At 44.1% G+C, this 17,590-nt stretch overlaps 1 long non-coding RNA gene across 1 annotated transcript in view; it reads left to right on the forward strand.

Moving 5' to 3' along the window:
* LOC123480540 (uncharacterized) overlaps positions 1-17,590 on the forward strand; it is a 164,460-nt gene that overhangs the window by 85,011 nt on the left and 61,859 nt on the right. Inside the window, exons 2-4 of the long non-coding RNA XR_006656592.2 lie at positions 10,642-10,803; positions 11,467-11,583; positions 16,857-16,978. This is a non-coding gene — a long non-coding RNA (uncharacterized lncRNA). The remainder of the gene's footprint in view (positions 1-10,641; positions 10,804-11,466; positions 11,584-16,856; positions 16,979-17,590) is intronic.

A 17,590-nucleotide genomic window follows, 5' to 3' on the forward strand; every position in this document is an offset into this window, starting at 1 on the left:
CTCAACATTCCATACTGCCCCCAAGCTTTGGGTAAAGTGGAAAAGGCCAATTCCATCCTAAAAATGCAACTAATTAAACTAACTCTGGAGCTGAAGATGGACTAGATTTCCCTTCTCCCCCAAGCACTTACCAGAATCCAAGCCACATCTTGGGTGCCCACTTTCCTTAGCTCCTTTCCTTAGAACTTATGTACAGCTGGCCCTTCCTAAGTGTTAACTTTCCAAATTCCCACCCCCTGCTTGGAGACTACCTCCCCACTCTTGCCCTGACTAGGCAGCTCCTGTGGGAACATGACAACAAGTTCTCTCTAAACCAGCAGAAGGCACTAGCTCCTATCCCTCTAGAGCCGGGGGACTAGATCCTACTAAAGACACCCTCAGAAGTTCGAGAGACTCTAGCCCCTCTCTGGGAAGGAACCTACCAAGTCATCCTTACCACACCCATGGCTGCCAAACTTCAAGGGTTCTCTCAATGGATACATTCCTCCAGGCTAAAGAAGACCTCCCAACCTGAATCCACCACTTCTCCAAAGACTGGTCTGCCTCGGTATCAACCAGAGGTCTAACCCCCCCCCCCCAAAACCGTTTGTGCCTAACTAGGGTCCAGGAAGACGATGACAAGGTCATAAGAGACCCCCTCATCCTCCCATAACCACTGTGTCCCCTCATCACACCACTCTTGTTAGGAACCCAACCAGAATGTGTCCTACAACATGAGCAGTGCGGGAACTCTTGAGCATCTCCTTTGTCTTATCCCGTTGCTCACTGCTATTATTATAACTCTCCTTGCCTCCTTAGAAGCTTTCTGCATTATTCCTTCCTTCCTTCCCCAACTGCCCCAAGTAATCCACACCCCTCACCTTTCCATGAGCAGTAAGAATTCCCCACCAGTTAGCATCCAGGCCCTCTATGACCACTGCATAAGTATCCTGGCTGCTGCAGCACCACAGCAATCTACCGAACAGGACACACCCCAAATACTATGGGATGTTGACCTCCAGGGGGGACTTCCAGGACTATTCCTGGGAACCAGTTTCTGTGTGGATGGAGTTAGATTGACCCTAGCTAGCATTTTCTTATTCTTACTCCCTCCCCACTCTTGTTCAACCTTACCTGGGCCAGGAACCTCTTTCAACCTGGTGGTCCATATAGCCCACTCCCTAAAGTTAAATTACTCCTGCTGGCTTTGCCTCTCCACCCGTGGGTGGGAGTCTGTCCACCCCCTACCACTAGGACAGTGGGGTAATTTCTCTTGCAATCTTGACTCCACAACCACCCACGCAAATGCTTGGGGGCCTCAGGTTACCGACAATAAGTTATTAAACGCCTTCTCCACCCACAACTGGCACTATCCTAAGGGTCCCCTATTCTCTCACATCATTAATCACTTGCATGCCATCTGCCCCTTTTCCATCATAAGTCAAAGGAGTGAGGGAAACCCAGTTGGCTCCCTTAACCCAAGCCAGTACAAGGGAGCTTCACAATCCCACAACCCCCTCTCAGAAACATCTCAAGACTCTCCCTAACCTGGTAACCAAACCTTGGGATAGGTGGAATCTAAATCTTGGAGACAAAACTGATTTTTTACATATTCGCTTCCCCAAACCTGTGACTCTCACTGGCACTATCCCAACACAGACATCCACCCACTGCAATGGCAGGCCAGCCAGAAAAGTTGACTTCCTCAACCTTCTTCCCCAAGAGGACCAGGACTGTCTCCACCTATACCTAGATCGCACTGTGGCAGTTCATTATGGGAAAAAGTGGGGCTCTATCTATTCTGAATTTATAGACAACCCCCCCCAAATCCCATCAGCACCCCTCCTGTTTCAGCATCCCCAGCTGCACAAGGACTTGAATATTGGGGCACCAAATACCCCTGGACTAAAATACTTGTTAACAGTAGATATGTCTCAATAGAAACCTCACCCATCCTGCTTACAGTATACAAACTTTCTGCAGAAATCCACCACTCTTCGGGGGTATATTGGATTTGTGGATCATGGGCCTATTGGACCCAGCCTCCAAAATGGACAGGGACCTGCTCCCTGGGAGACATTCTTTCTGACATACCAATCGCATGAGAAAATGCCTCACTCCCTTTTCCCCTTACAGGACAGGGACACTTACTCAAAAGGAGTGGCCTGTTGATCTCCATAATAGCATTGCTAGGAGTTCTCTCCACAGCTGGGACCATGGCAGGTGGCACCTCTCTAGGTATTCATTACCAGTTTTCTCTAGAAACAGTAGAGGCACTGACCAAGACAGGGGAAACTGTAGCTGCACTCCAGGAGCAGCTAGACTCCCTAGCAGGGGTAGCCCTTCAAAACTGAAGAGGCCTAGATCTACTCATAGCATCAGAAGGAGGGACATGTTTGTATCTCAAAGAAGAGTGCTGTTTCTACGTTAACAAATCAGGTCAGGTCCAACAAAAACATTCAGGGTATACTGGAATCTGCATCTAAAATAAAAAATCTGAGTCCCTCCATAAATCCTAGTTCCTGGCTGTCTGGCATAACCTGGGTACTGCCTTTTCTGGGATTCCTCCTCTCAATACTCCTACTCCTTATGCTTGGACCATGTATCTTTAATCTGCTTGTAAAATTTATATCTTCCAGGATGGAGCAGTTCAAAAAACAAATCGGGATAGTACTTGTCCTGCAACATTATCAACTAGAGCAAGCATAATAGCAAGCACAGCTCATGGAGATGGCTTAGGGACAGCTCTATGACCCTTTCCAGCTGGAAGCAGTTTCAGAAGACAGAGCTTCACCCATTTACCCCCAGCCTTGGAAAAATAATAAAAAGCAGTCTGGGATGAAAGGGTCAGGCCAGTTCCCCAACCCACCAGACTGCTCATGACCCAGTCAGGCCAGTTTTCCAACCGGCAGGACTGCCCAATACTCAGTTATCCTGACTTGCTTGGTAGCCCACAGCTTTATAGAAACTCTCCCACCGCATACAATAGACATCTGTGCCAGCCTCAATGACTGGTGTTCTGACTGACCCTCCTGTACCTGCGAACAGCCCGGCCCTTTACCTAACCCATTGTCCTGGCTCACATCCTGGAACCCTGAGGCACCTGCCCAGAAGAGCAGGAGACTAACCCCTCCCCTCTCCCTGTGCTTTTTCTTAAAAAACCCCATTCCTGTCTCTTTCCCCTACCAACCCCCACCCCCCCACCCTGGGGCTGCAGTTGGTCCAGACTTAGCCCGCCTGTAAGCCCAGCATCAAATAAAGGTACTTGATCAGATCATCTGGCTCCTCCCACCTCTATTTCTCCAACATTTCTAATAATACCCATATCTCTCATCAATTCTCACAATTTCTCAGCCATTTATTTTGATCATTGCTTCTTTCTCATTCTCTGATTTCTCTCCTAGAATTCCAATAGATGTATTTTTAATCTTCTCATCTCTTAACCTCTCTCTCACATTTTCCATTTCTATCTCTCACTGCATTTTTGTACCAGGGTGGGCCTGGCCAGATTGCTAGGGAGGGGCAAGGGACTCCAGAAGCAGCCAGAGAGCCAGCATCTCCCCCCAGAAGGGAGGAAGTTGAAGGAATTGCCGAAGGCAGCCCAGGATTGAAACTGGAGCTGGGGTTTGATAGGCTTCCATGCCCTGGGGCAACTATAAACAAAGCCAAGAGGCTGGGTGAACCAGTGTGTGGTTGCCCCAGCAGCTGAGCAGCTTGTGAAGCAGGCTGCACAGAGCCTGTGCAGGCTGTGGGTGCCAGACACTGCCTTGGGCAGAGATGCTTGTGCCCCTGTGTGCAGCTGGGAAACTCTCTCTCCCTTCCAGAAAGTGATGGCCAGAAGAGAGGCAAAGACAGTGTGCAGACCAACATGGTGGACATAAGCCTTTACAAACAGAATGTGCAGGGAAACATGCGCTCTTTCCCCTCTCCTCACTAGCCTGGTTGGCTGCAAGGGCCCGAGTTCATGGGCCAGTGGGCCTTGGAGGCTTCGTGGTCTGGGAGTGTTCTCAGTGCCCCTCCCTGAGTGAAATGCAACAGTAGCACTGGTGCTGTGTGGGCCTGCCTGGCCAGGCACACTCACTTACTGGTGAGCTGGTGGCCAGAGGAGAGGAGCAGTGTGTAACAAGTGGGACTTCAGCTGGCACACACAGACTCCAAAGGACCCCTGGAGCCAAACTGTGACCAGGAACCTGCCAAGCAGCCTGTATGAGCATGCTACAGACTACTTGTGCTTCCCAGAGGATGGTACTTTTAAATGGGGGCAGAGAGATGCCAGGTGTACCCTTGAACTTGTGTGGTCTGGCAGAGGGTGGCAGGGTTATTTGTCTTTGGGTGTTTTAATGGCAGTGGGGCTCTGAGGCAGAAACCTGCCATTATTCCAAAACTGCATATAGCCTTAAATAAACAACACTTTTCCCCCCACCAAACCTGTGACTCCAGAGTTTGCTTGTTGGTGGTGAGCAGTAGAACCCCACTGGCTGTTCTGTAACATTTTGGATAATTCCTTCACAACTATGTTCTCATCAGCCATCTCTAATCTGCTCTTTCCCTTGTAAAATTTTACATTTTCATTTTTAGAAGTTCAGTTTGGTCATTTTCAGATCTGCCAGTTCTTTTTGCAGCATGTCTGCTTTTTCCTTAGGGTCCCAAGTCCTTTTATTTTATAATTTGAAACATAATTATTTAATAGTCTCTCTCAGGTCATTATATTATTGAACACACAAACCCTCCTGTTGGCAATGACTGCTGATTCTTACTCATGGTGACTCCTTTTCTCCTGTGTTTTGTAAATTTTTATGTGAGTTCATCTTCATTCAGAATATATTTATTTGCTTGTGTGTTTGTGAGGCTTAGAATGTTCTGTATGATTTGGGGTTTAGGAGGCTTGTTTCAAATCAGTTTTGTGTTTGCTTTTGCTGGAAGTCCCAGGGGTTTCACTTATGTGGAGTCAGTTTTGCATTAGTTTCTTGGCTGGAGATTTCCACACCACATGGGCTATATGAATTCAGACCCCCTGTACATGTATAGAACAGGCCCAGGCTTGATATTTTTGAGGGGAGAACTTTCCCTCACATACAGGTCACAGACAAGCTTTCTTATACCTTCCCTGAGTTGATGAGTGGAGCTCATTTCTAGTCCCACTTTCCTGAGGGACAGCCCTTCAAGAGTCCTGGCTTTGTAGTGGGGAAAGTGTTCAACTCCTACTCCCTAGGCTAGTGCATTCTGAGACTAAGCTTCTTGCTTCTTGGTGAATGTTAAATCCCAGCCCTTTCTCACAAGCTGATCACTTCGGTTTGATGTTTCTTCTTTATTTCTGACAGCTGGGGATTTTCCTTCCTTTTAGGCTCAGCTAGGTATTTATTTCTTCATTTCTTTACCTGACATTTCTGTGAACTTTTACTGAGATTCCATGTTCACTTAACCAAACTATCCCTATACACACTTCTGTAACTTGCTTTTCTACAGAGTCATGTTTTGATATGCAAAGATATCTACTCTCTATAGTTATCTCCTTTAATGATGACATAGTAGAAAGAGTCTGAAATAAAGGTTATGAGAGCTGTCTTTACAATCACATTTCCAGGGGTAATATACTGTCTCTACTATTCACTAGTTCTGGACTTTGAGGGAGTTACTTGAACTCCTCATGCCTCTATTTCCTTGTCTAGAAAGTGAAGATAATATATTAAAAAAAAGATAATAACACATCTACTTTGCAGGTTTTTTGGGCTGCTGTTACAAATTACCACAAACATGGTAGCCCCAAACAACCAAACCGTACTGTCTCACAGTTCAGGAGGCTGGAAGTGTGAAATCAAGGTGTGGGCAGAGCCATGATCCCACTGGCCTCTCTGGGGGAGAACCTGTTCTTCATCTCCTCCACCTTGTGGTGGCGGCGGGCGTTTCTTGCCTTGTGGCTGCATCACTCCAATCTCTACCTCCATCTTCACATGGACGTCTCCTCTGTGTATCTATCTGGAACTCCCTCTGCCTGCCTGTGATCATGTGTCTTGACTCCCACATGAATCATAACTGATGCTAGCCTCAGGGAAACAGGTCTTACCCTGTGGCTGTTGGTTTTATGTCTCAAGCAGGTGCTGGCCTTGGTTCCCACCAACATCCACACATTTACTCACTTGTTCAGTCCTATAATACATTTAAACTAGTTTCAGAATTGCTTTGCCAAAACCTGTACAAGAACTAAATATATTAAGAGTTCAGGATTCATTTGCAGCTCTTGTCATCCCTCCATCTTACTCAAGACTGGAGGTATACAGTAAAATACCATGCTCATAAGTGACTTGGATGAGTTTCTTGTTTTATTTTTCCTCCTTAACTGTGATTATAGAATTCCACTTGAAATACAATTGTTTCATTTGTTTTAGTTTGCTTTTAAGTATTAGGCTTCTTCTTTCTCTCTTCTCATCATTCTTGATTTCATTTTATTTTTTGAATGTGCAGAATATTAACGGACTTCTGTAAGTCGAAACTATACTAAAAGGTATAGTTAGTGGGCATTACGTTCCCTGCTACCCCATTCCCCTCCCTCGCACCTTATAAATAACCAGACTTGTTTCCTGTTTCATCTGTCTTATGCTTCTTATAAATATTAATAGATATTTGTTTGATTTCTTATTTCCCTTTCTTTCTTACACAAAATAAGCTCTTTTACATGTTGGTAAACTTCTTTCTTAATGGGAGAAGCAAGAAAGAGAGAGCCAGCTACCACTTCTACTATTTTCAGAATTCTTTTTTGTTTTCAGTTCTCCTCTTGGGCTTTCCCAATACCTTTCAAGGGTGAAGCCTGGTTAACTGAGCTGGGTGTGAATTTTAATATGCCTATGAATCACCTGGGACCTTGTAAATTTCCAGTATTGTAGGTCTTTGGAGGGTCTGTGACTCTGCATGTCTAATAGATTCCCAGCTGATGCTCAGGCTACTGGTCTGAACCCCAGACAATTTGAGGATGTTACAAGACTGCGTTGTGGGCAGTGTCCCTTTGCTCTGAATAAACTTTAGACCACGATTCCTGAAATGTCTTTTTAGAGCCAGTACACATACTTGACTAAATTGGACTGTTCAGTTCAGAAATGGAGCTTGTCTCTGTGACCGATGCTGCATTTGGAGGTGCGTGGGACAGTATGCTGGAGGAGATAAATATGAAATGCTATTTTATATTTTCATAAAGTGTAAAATATCTTTCTACTTATTTTCTCTGCCTGTACCCTTCCTTCTTCTCTATCCAAAGGTCTCATAAGTGATGGGTTTCTGCAAAGAACTTCAAGTCATTTGAGCAAGGATGTTAATTATTGAGCAAACACACCAAATTTGCTCTAAAAGAAAAATGGTAGGCTGTGACTTTTGTCATGGTATACTATGACAAAGGAAATGCTTTGAAACCCAGTAATTTAGGTTAATCTGTATCCTCCAGCTTTTGGTCTTTGGGAACAAAAATGGTAATGTTTTAAAATTTACATTTCCCAGATAGCATACTTTTACCTTTGCATTCAGCACTCAGTTCCTCCTCAGAGTCTCCCCCAGCTATTTTGGGGGACACTTGGGGCCCATCTCGATTGTGCCTAGGTTCATGTTTGTTTTTGCTCTTCAGCTCCATTTCCTTGGGGGGTTGATACCTGCATCCTTTCCATTGCTTTCCTCTCTCCTGGACATCTGCACACTAACTTTACTCTCCGCTTTCACACAACCAAAACAAAATAGAAAATCAAGCATATCAATAAATAATTATCTGGAGGAGGTCAGCCACCCATTAGTCCTACAAAGAGTCAAATGCCAAATGCCATTTCAGGCTAATTCTACTCTAATTTGCTATTATGACATTAAAATTTGAGTATTTCATTTATTCTTAGCTTTAAATTGGGGGAGAGTTTTGTCCAGAAATTATTAAGCATAGTTATTTCATCTAGAAAAGAGTGGCAGTGGGTATTCTGGGCTTGTGGCTTCTAATTACTGCAATAACTTTGGTACTTACCACCTCCCCTGGCAAACAAAAAGGCCAATTTATAATAAGAAGAGCCTGTGCCTTTTTACTCTAGAATGAAGCTTAAGAAGATAACCAAACTAAGCCTTCTGTCACTGCATGAGGCTTTTCAGTCCTTACTGGACAATAGTCATAATCTCCAATCTATTACATGTAATTCCAACATCATTTAGCACAGCTGTCAGTCTGCCAAAGCAGAGCCCACAGACTGAGCTTCCATGGAGACTAAATCATCTTCCTTTTAAAAAAAAAGACTTTATTTATTTTTAGAGAATGGGGGAAGGGACAGAGAAAGAGAGAGAGAAACATTGATGTGTGGGAGAAACATGGATTGGTTGCCTTTTACATGTCCCACACTGGGGACCTGGCTGGCCACCTAGGCATGTGCCCTGTCTGGGGAATTGAATTGGTGACCTTTTAGTTTGTGGGGATGATGCCCAACCCACTGAGCCACACCAGTCAGGGCTCATCTTCCTTTTAAACATGTCATCTGCACAGTAGACTAGAGGTCACTTGGAAGAGAGCACAGGGAAACTTTGGTTGCTGGCTACTTCTCTTCTCATTAAAATATATCTTCAATTTATAGACACATCAGCACAAGCCCCTCCAGCAAGTATAAATATTTACTTAGGAGAGGAAAACAGAATAATGTCTGACCAGAGCTTTCATTTTCTGTTAGACTTTGATGTTACTTTTTTATTTGAAGTCCAAGGAGAACAATAAATGGAATTCCTTTGTAAAAGTGAGGCACGGTAAAGGTTGGATAAAAATTCAAGCTCAGTTTGTAAGTTAGTCAGGAAGAAAAATGGTACCTTTCACTAAAACACATATGATCTATACATTGTTTTGTTAACATCCTCAAGGATTTTTTCTTTTTAGGAGTGAACAGGGGACAGAGTTTTATGAGTTTTATGTATGTATGACAGAGCTGTGGATTGACAGAGTTCATAGATGGCTCTTTTGAAGTGAGAACAATCTAATCCTGGAACCACCGAACCACCCACAGATGTCACACTAGATCTCGGCTGTCAACATGCCACCTTATTTCATTGCCATTTTCTTTTGCTCTTGGCTCTCATTAGCCATTGTTCTTCAAATAGCTGGACCAAGCTGTGGCACATTGTGAACACATTTTTTTCCTATGGGTACAATTAGAGACTGATGTTGCTTGTCCTTTTAGGTTCACATTTAGAAAACTTTGTCATTTAAAACTATTTACAAGGAGTTTTTGGTGTCAAACTGTTTGCATCCTTTTGGTTCTGAGCCTCAATGCACAGAATCCCCTGTATACAGAAGACCTCAAATAGTTGCTGTGATAGTGAGGATGCGGCCTGTGCCAAGGCTATGGGCGCTGCCAGGGTTCAGGCCTGCCTGGCTGTGTCCATGTAGTGCTGGGGCGGGCTGCGAGCTCCTGGAATTTTTGAGTTTATTTGCACGAGGGCGTCTATTTTGGGCTGTGAGGTATGTTGGTAGTGGCGGTGGCGGATGGTGGGCAGTGAGAGGAGTCGGGAGTGAGGTGGATCATTCCTTGGACTAGCGCAGAAGCTGCGGAAGCTGTTGTCAGTGACGGAGTCACTGGGTCTGCAGCAGCACTGTTTGTACTCTCCTGGCTCAAAGTGTGACCTGAGGAGAAAGAAGCATCTTTCCATGTCTGTGTGAGCCACAGCATGGCTCTGGCACAAGGAGAATGAAAAGAAATGTGTCCTCTTGGCATCTGGAGGGTTTGGGGACTTTGGGAGCAAGGACAGTAACACTCGCAGGACAGTCGCAGGGTGGGCGTGGGCGGCAGAGGTGCAGGGAGGAACTGCTTGCAGAAGGACATGCAGAAGCGGGTCTGGAGCAGCAGAAGAACATACTGGTGCCACACGGTGACCACAGATGACAGAGTGACTTTTCAGTATATGCGAGGTGCCCTCAGGAGGCTAGGAGATGCAGCTGGGAGAGGCAGATGGGAAGCTCCAGGACTAGAGCCTGAAACTACAGCTAGTTAGAACCTAAAGGCTTAGAGCCACTGAGATTTGGGTATTTATTTATTTATTTATTTATTTTTGTTTTTAAAATTTATTTATTTACTTTTATTCAGTTACAATTGTCTGCATTTTCTCCCCTTCCCTCCACCCCACCCCAGCCAGTCCCACCTCCCTCCCCCACCTCTACCCTCCCCCTTGATTTTGTCCTTGTGTCCTTTATAGTAGCTCCTATAGACCCCTCTCCCCACTCTCCCCTCCCCACTCCCCTGTGGCTAATTCTATGCAGTAGAGAGAAAGAAGGAGCTTATACCCTTTGCAATGTCATGGATGGAACTGGAGAGCATTATGCAAAGTGAAATAAGCCAGGTGGTGAGGGACAAATACCATATGATCTCACCTTTAACTGGAATATAATCAACAAAACAAAAAAGCAAATAAAATATAACTAGAGACATTGAAATTGAGATTTGGGTATTTATTATGACTCTGTAACCACAGCCTGGTGGAGCTTGAGACAATTCTACTTATATCCCCCAACACTTTCTTTTTGCTAATAATTTAACAATTATTAATGCTAGGATTAGTACGATTTACTCTCTAAGGTGCATTAAAAAATCACAAAGGGCCATTTGAGGGGCTCTGAAACTTCTTGTGCCCTGCCTCACATCCTCTCAACTCACCTTTCTATTCTAGTTGTTGCTGTGGCAACCAGCTGTGCTCAGGTGTACCTGACCCCACCTCACCTCAACTGCATTGTTTGCCACTTCACTTACTTTCTGTACTGGGGCATCTGCTACCCAAACCTGCAAAACATGCTCATTCTGGCAGAGCCACACACTTGAAAGTATGAGGAAGGTAAGACCCCACAGGCAACCCTGACCAATAGGTAATGGGAGCATATGGACGTTGGGAAGATTTCCCAAGGTGTACTGGGACTAACTTCCATTGCAGAGTTGAGAAACCAATGAAAGAGGCTTACAACTCCAGATTAAGCAAAGAGTTTATTAAGGGAATTTACAGACAGAAGCAGAGTCCTGCATGGCAGCAAGACTGTGAAGCTCCACACCTGAGAGCAACTGGGGGTTTGATATATATAGCCTCCAGGAACACAGGTGGCTTGTAGCCAAGTGGCATGTGCTTGTTAAGAGCTGTGTGTTCCAAAGCAGTAAACAGCTTAATGGGCCTACTTATCATGTAAGAACATTCCTTTCAGGAGATATAACCCACCCCATCTGGGGTGAACTGGCGGTCACTGAGAGCAACTTCTTAAGATGGCATCTATTATGTCAAGCACCAGAAACCATTTTGCCTAAAAATGAATAAGTTCTCCCATTTTCTTTTCCTTGGGGGGACAGTTCTGAAGTATTTTCTATATGGCTTTTCAGAGTACCCCCAGGGGGAAAGAACCCCAGTTGCACGAGAGATCAGCTTGATAACTAACATACCTAATTTTGGATTTTTTTTCCTCCTTCCCTGTTTTAATTTTCCCAACCCGCCAACCCCACTTCTGTTCCCAAGAAGCTCCTGTCTCTGGCTGCACTTTTTGTGGGAACCCTGACTAAGACAGGTTGAAAGTCTGCTTTATGTGCACTGAAGATTACCTTACTTGCCCACCAACAACTTAACTGGAAAAAGGTGAGTATGGGGTGGGGGGAAGGGGGTTCTCCAATGTCCAAGTGATAGCAGAAGTCTGCACTGTCAAATGTAAACATTTAACACTCTTCTCCTCTAATCCAGGGACTGTTTTTATTCAGAAACCATGAATACAGATCCCTGCCATTAGCAAGCTCACAAATCGCTTATGGGAGGCAAAGGTGTTCACATCTTACAAATAAAAAGTGCTAAAGAGAGGGTTAGTATGCATTGAATGTAGAGAGAGGAACAGTTAATTTTGACTGGGAGTGGAAAGGCTTGAGGTCAGGGAAGCCTCTACAGAAGAGAATCTATTTGATATGGACCTTGAGAGACGAAAAGGCTATTGAACATACTGAATTAAAGTGTTAGAGGAGCTTAAAAAGAGTTGTACTGAAATGGAATTGGGTGAGTTTTAGTGTTCTCTCAACTCAAGGGGCAGAGGCCTATAGCCCTTGTTGGCCCTAATTCCTCTCCCTTTTGTTCCTTTAAATAGTGTTTTGATTGCTCTCTTACAACTTCCCTGCTCTGAGGTACCCTGCTTTACCTTTTTTCTTTGGCTGCTTCATCATCTTCTTTTCTATAGGAGAGAGTCAGCTATAGTTTTTTTTTTTTTAAACCTGTCCTGTGCTTGTCATGGAGGACTTATCTCTGGATGCTGGACACTGGGAGGAGGTCTGATGGTTTTGAAGGGTGTTCCTCCTACCAAGGAGTGGGATCACATTAGTCTGGGCAGGGTTTTTCAGGGGTGATTGGCCAGCGCATGATTCACAACAGCACTGGATGAGAAACTCAAGGACAAGCTCCTTTACCTTGAGGGCGAAGTCACATGTGCAGGGTTATTTCTCCTCTCCTAATTTTATCTGCACTGCTCATCATGAAATGTGGGTACTTACACCACTGAAAGGGTGGTGATCAGGGATGTATTTGTTTTCTCTTTTCTTATTTTTGAAGGGAGAGCAGTCATGCATTTATTTCCACAGATGTAGAGACCTAGGAAGAATTCTAGGACTTGGCTGCAGGAGGGGCAGGCTTGGTGGGAAAAGCAGGTGATTGGAAGGGCAGGACCACCTTGTTCTCTGCCGATAACCTGACTCAGCCACCCTCCGCATGTCTGTACCTCTCTGTCTCATTTTTGAGTTTTAGTTTCCTAGCAAGGGAAGTCGAATAGTCCAGGACATTTTGTTTCACCACGTAAAATTAAAGATTGATAATGCTTGGACCTACCTCTGCTCAATCAGTCAGCACTCCTGTGAAAGAAAGGTCTAGATCATAGCGAACAGTTTAAGGAGGATGGGGAAGTGGGCATCTGTATTGTTATTGCTAGTCCATCTCATCTCTGGCTTCCAGATGCACACCCTTCTTCCTAGAGGAACAAACATGCCCTACCTAGCATGTTCTATCACATGCATGTCTATGGATGCTCATGTCACTTCTAACATAGAAGCAATAAAAGGCCTAATATATCAGTCAAGGTTCCCACAGAAAATGGGTGGTTAGAATAATATAGTTTGATGAGGATCATTTATAAAGGGACTATTTTTAAAAGTGTGGGTAAGGAGAATCACCAAAGGTAGTACAGTACACTGGAGCTTGTGGCATTGGAGTTGTTATCACCTCTTGTTCCAAAGGAATGGAAGAAGGGATGGTTTGGGGAATCTGGAAGAGAGAATCACAGAGTCAACTACTTAGAGAAGATCAATGACTTCTAATTGAGGGACATAGCCAGCCTGAAGCAACCCAGAAGGGAAAGACCCAGGGAAATAATGACTTGGCTCTCACTGTTTTTTGCACTCGTATCTCCTGCTGGGGATCTTCAATGGCCAAACCAATCAGAGCTAGAGGGCACACAGCCCTATTTATATACTTATACAGGTCAGCCTCCAGGAAGGGAGCCAGTGGAGAAGGTTGGATGTGGAGGGGCAATTAGCACAGACACACAGTGACTGTATCAAAAGACGTCTCAGGGTCAATGTAAGAGTGTTCACCAATCTCTCCATGTACGGTCTACCATTGCTGTCCATTGCCCCCATTCCACTGATCTAACTAGCTGTTACTATTCACCATTCTGTCATCTATGAGTTAAAATGAGGCATAAAAAACACTCATTGAAGATACTGCTAATCAATTGTAGCTCTCTTTTTCACTAAGCTTAGACTTAGCATCAACATCCTTCTTAAAACAGTGGTCTGGGCAGCAACCCTCAATCAATTGGCATTGATTTGAGATGGAAAAAAATTAGCTGCCATCCCTCACTTACTTAATATAAGTAAGTAAGTAAATAAGTAAGTAAGTATACTTAGTAAATCTATCATCTATCCAGTTTCCTGACCAATAGTGGAGGAAAAACAGAATTTTTGAGACAATTGGAATGAAAAAAGAAATCTCATTTTTTAAAAAGGGAAAAGAAAAAAAATAAGAACACGATATGTTTTTCCAGTCCTTGCATACTCTAGCAAGAAATAGAAATCTGACACATAGATGGTGCCACAACCCTTGTGTCTGGAATTAGTTACTCTGCCACAACAGATATTGAAGGCTTTCTCTGTTGGCACCATTGCTGACCGATTATTATTTAACATCTACAGTAACCTAGACACTGTGTTGAGTACTTTATACAATTATCCCATTTAATCCTTATAGCAGTTTTCCTAGGAAGTTACTTATTTTGTCCACTTTACACACGAGGAAGCTGAAACTTAGTAAGGTTAAATAACTTGACCAAAATGATGACTGAGTGGTAGAGATGTCACTCAGACTCTGATCTTTCTGATGCCAAAGCCCATGCATTTGACCTTTAGGCAGTGTGACTTACCCTTCAGCCATTCCCTTGTTTCTGGCAAACGAGTCTGCTCACTGGGGAACCAGTGAGATTAGCCCTTCCAGTTCCTTCCTCCTTCTCCCATAACTTAGTTAAGGCAGTTGATACCTGCCTGATCCTCTAGTAAGTACAAAAAGTACTGTGGTTATGCCCATAACCCTTGTATCTTAGATGTACGTGTGTGAAGGGCCTGGGGACTCATGTCCTGTATCACAATTCCACCGGAGCCAGCTTCCACCCAGAAACTTGAGGAAGTCTGTCCAGTGGGCAGGTAGCCCAGGAACAGACTGTTATCCTGTCACCCTGCAGGAAGGAGGCTGGCCACAACATAGGTAAAATGTTATATAAAGAAAGCCAAGACTTTCTCTTGTTAGGCTTTCTCTCGTTAGGCTTTGTTCAACCCAAAGATACCCAGTGAATTCAATGTATCAAGTATTGTGCTGGGTCCTGGGGGAATTAAGAAGACATCCCTGCTGCCTTCAAGGTGCTTAAAGACGTCAGAATAGTCCAGATTTCCACAGTGTACATTTTTCAGTTTTATTTCCCATCCTGAGGCAAGGTGAAATTCATTTAGGAAACCAGCACACGTTTGCCAACCTTGTATTGAATGAACGATTTCCCCATTGTCCTTTTACCTGCAACTTTAGGCCGGGATCTCTTTTGTAGAAGCTGCTCCAGCCTTTTCTGTTATCAGAGGGCTTCTCTGGGTCCTGCTAATCTTGATTGTGTGCCTCCTGATTGCTGCTTTCCTAGTGTGGCAGGATCTTCACCATCTTTCTCAGGAACGGAATATACTGAACAGGAACTGGCTGAGGAATCAAGTGTCCTGAGCTTGGACCTCGGTTCGGCTGTTTACTATCTTATTCTGGGCTTTATGCTTTTAGATGACAATAGCTTCTACAATCTATGCAGTTGTCACAGACATTCATAAATTTTTCTGGGACCAGATTATGTCAGGAGTTTTAGCAACCTCTGTTTTACTTAACAGGGGGAATCTTCTTGTAGTTGCTCTGGGTATTTACAGCTTTATTGTCACCAGATGGGCCAACCAATGTCTGAGTTTATTTAGCCACTTGCTACTCCAAATATGATCTCTGGACCAGTAGCACTGACTTTATGTGGGTGCTTATTAACAATGCAGAATCTCAGACTGTCAATCAGAATCTTCATTTTTAATTTTTTTAAATTGATTTTAGACAGAGGGAAAGGGAAGGAGAGAGAGAGGGAGAGAATCACTGATGTGACAGAGAAGCACCGATCAGTTTCCTCTCATACGTACGACTGGGCATGTCCCTTGGCCGGGAATTGGATCCACAGCCTCTTGATTTACAGGACAATGCTCCAACCAACCGAACCACACTGGCCAGGACAGGATCTTCATTTTTAAAAGATCCCCAGGTTATTGATCCTTACAGTCAAGTTCAAGAGGCACAAAGCCCAAGGCACGTGAGAATCATATTAATTCCTAGAGCAATCAATCACTGGTCTAGTCATTTAAATCAGAATCAGTGTGGCTGAGTTCTGGGCACTCAGTTGCTGGGTGAAGTTTAGCATGCAGCCAGAGTTGAGAATCTCTGAATAGCCTCACACAGAGTGGAACCCCTTCGTGTAGAATGGGTGACAGAAGATGGGCCTTTAAGTCAGCTGGGGGGAGGAGCAGGACAGAGGAGGCCTTCTGGAGGTAATGCTTGAACAGCTTGCTCGGAAAACACGAAAGTTCAGTCAGGCAGAGAGGAGCCACAGAGGAGCTGCGGAGGAGCTGAAGGGTGCCGCTGCAGTACTGACCCTGGGACGGGGAATCGCAGTCATTTTGGCTGGAGCATGGGGCTAGAGGTGCTGCAGGAGATGAGGTAGGGGCCACCTACACAATGCTTGGGAGTTTGTACTTTATCTCAAGGACAGTGGGGTGGTGTGGGCTGATGGCTGAAAGGACTGTTTAAGTAGAACGATGTAATTACATTTGCATTTTAGGAAGCTCTGTCTTTCAGCAGATGTGGCAGATTGTTTGAAGGTGGAGGAGAATGAAAGCAGAGAGAACAGTCTGAGGACCATTTCCAATAAGAAACAAACTAATGTGAATGTCAGGGAGGATGGAAAGGAAGGGAGAAATTGAGAAATACCTAGTTGGTGACTAATTTTATGGAAGAAGATAATGAGGAGGAGTTTAAAAATGATTCCAAGATTTCTGGTGTGGTGGTGTGGGGGATGGTGGACAGTTCACCAACATAGAATAGGAAATATAGGTGAAATAACAGGCTTGGCCTGGGAGTAAAGAAAAGGATAAAAGGGGAGAAGATAGGCAAGGCTTTTAAGTTGTATCTGAGATGAACTAGTGTAGATATCCAGGAGGTATTTGGGTATCAAAGCTCAAAAGAATGGTCTGGTTTAGAAATGTGGATTTGAGAATTATTATAATAAATAAAAAGTAATCAAATACATGTATTTGAATTTATAGGAATTCTTCTACAGAGTGGGCAAAGAATCAAAAAAGTAGAGAGCCTCATATAGGAAATCAATCATTTGAAGATCATGGGAAGAGAGAGGGGCCACTTATAGACTGAAGAAATAGCCAGAGAGGTAAGTAGAAAACTGGAGGGGCAGGTGACATAGAGGAAAAAGGGAAAAGAGCACCAGAGGATGTCCCAAGAAGTTTAAGTGAAAATATCTCCTAGACTTGACATTCAGACTATGCTCTAGACAATGAGTCTTCTTTTTTAAAATTTGTAAAGTTATTTTATTGTTGTTCAAGTACAGTTGTTTGCATTTACCACTGCTCCCCACCACTGCTCCCAGCCCCCAGCCATCCCCACTTCCCTCCCCTGCTTCCACCCCTCCTTGGTTTTGGCCATATGTCCTTTATAGTTGTTCCTGAAAACTCTTCCCCCCTTCTCCCCATTATCCTCTCCCACCTCCCCTCTGGTTACTGTCAGATTGTTCTTAATTTCAATATCTCTGGTTATATTTTGCTTGCTTGTTTGTTTTGTTGATTAATTTCCACTTAAAGGTGAGATCATATGGTATTTGTCCCTCGTCTTGACTATTGTTAGTGATAATAGAGCAGCTTTATTAGTGTGCTAGATGGAGATTTTCAGTTGATGTTTAGTGGTTTGCTTTTGAGCAAATAATTTTTCATTTAAACAAGTATTTTTTGAATGCCTGGTCTGTGTGAGGCACCAGGGGTTTAAAACT

The sequence above is a fragment of the Desmodus rotundus genome, chromosome 7 (genome assembly GCF_022682495.2).
Source record: "Desmodus rotundus isolate HL8 chromosome 7, HLdesRot8A.1, whole genome shotgun sequence".
NCBI lineage: Eukaryota > Metazoa > Chordata > Mammalia > Chiroptera > Phyllostomidae > Desmodus > Desmodus rotundus.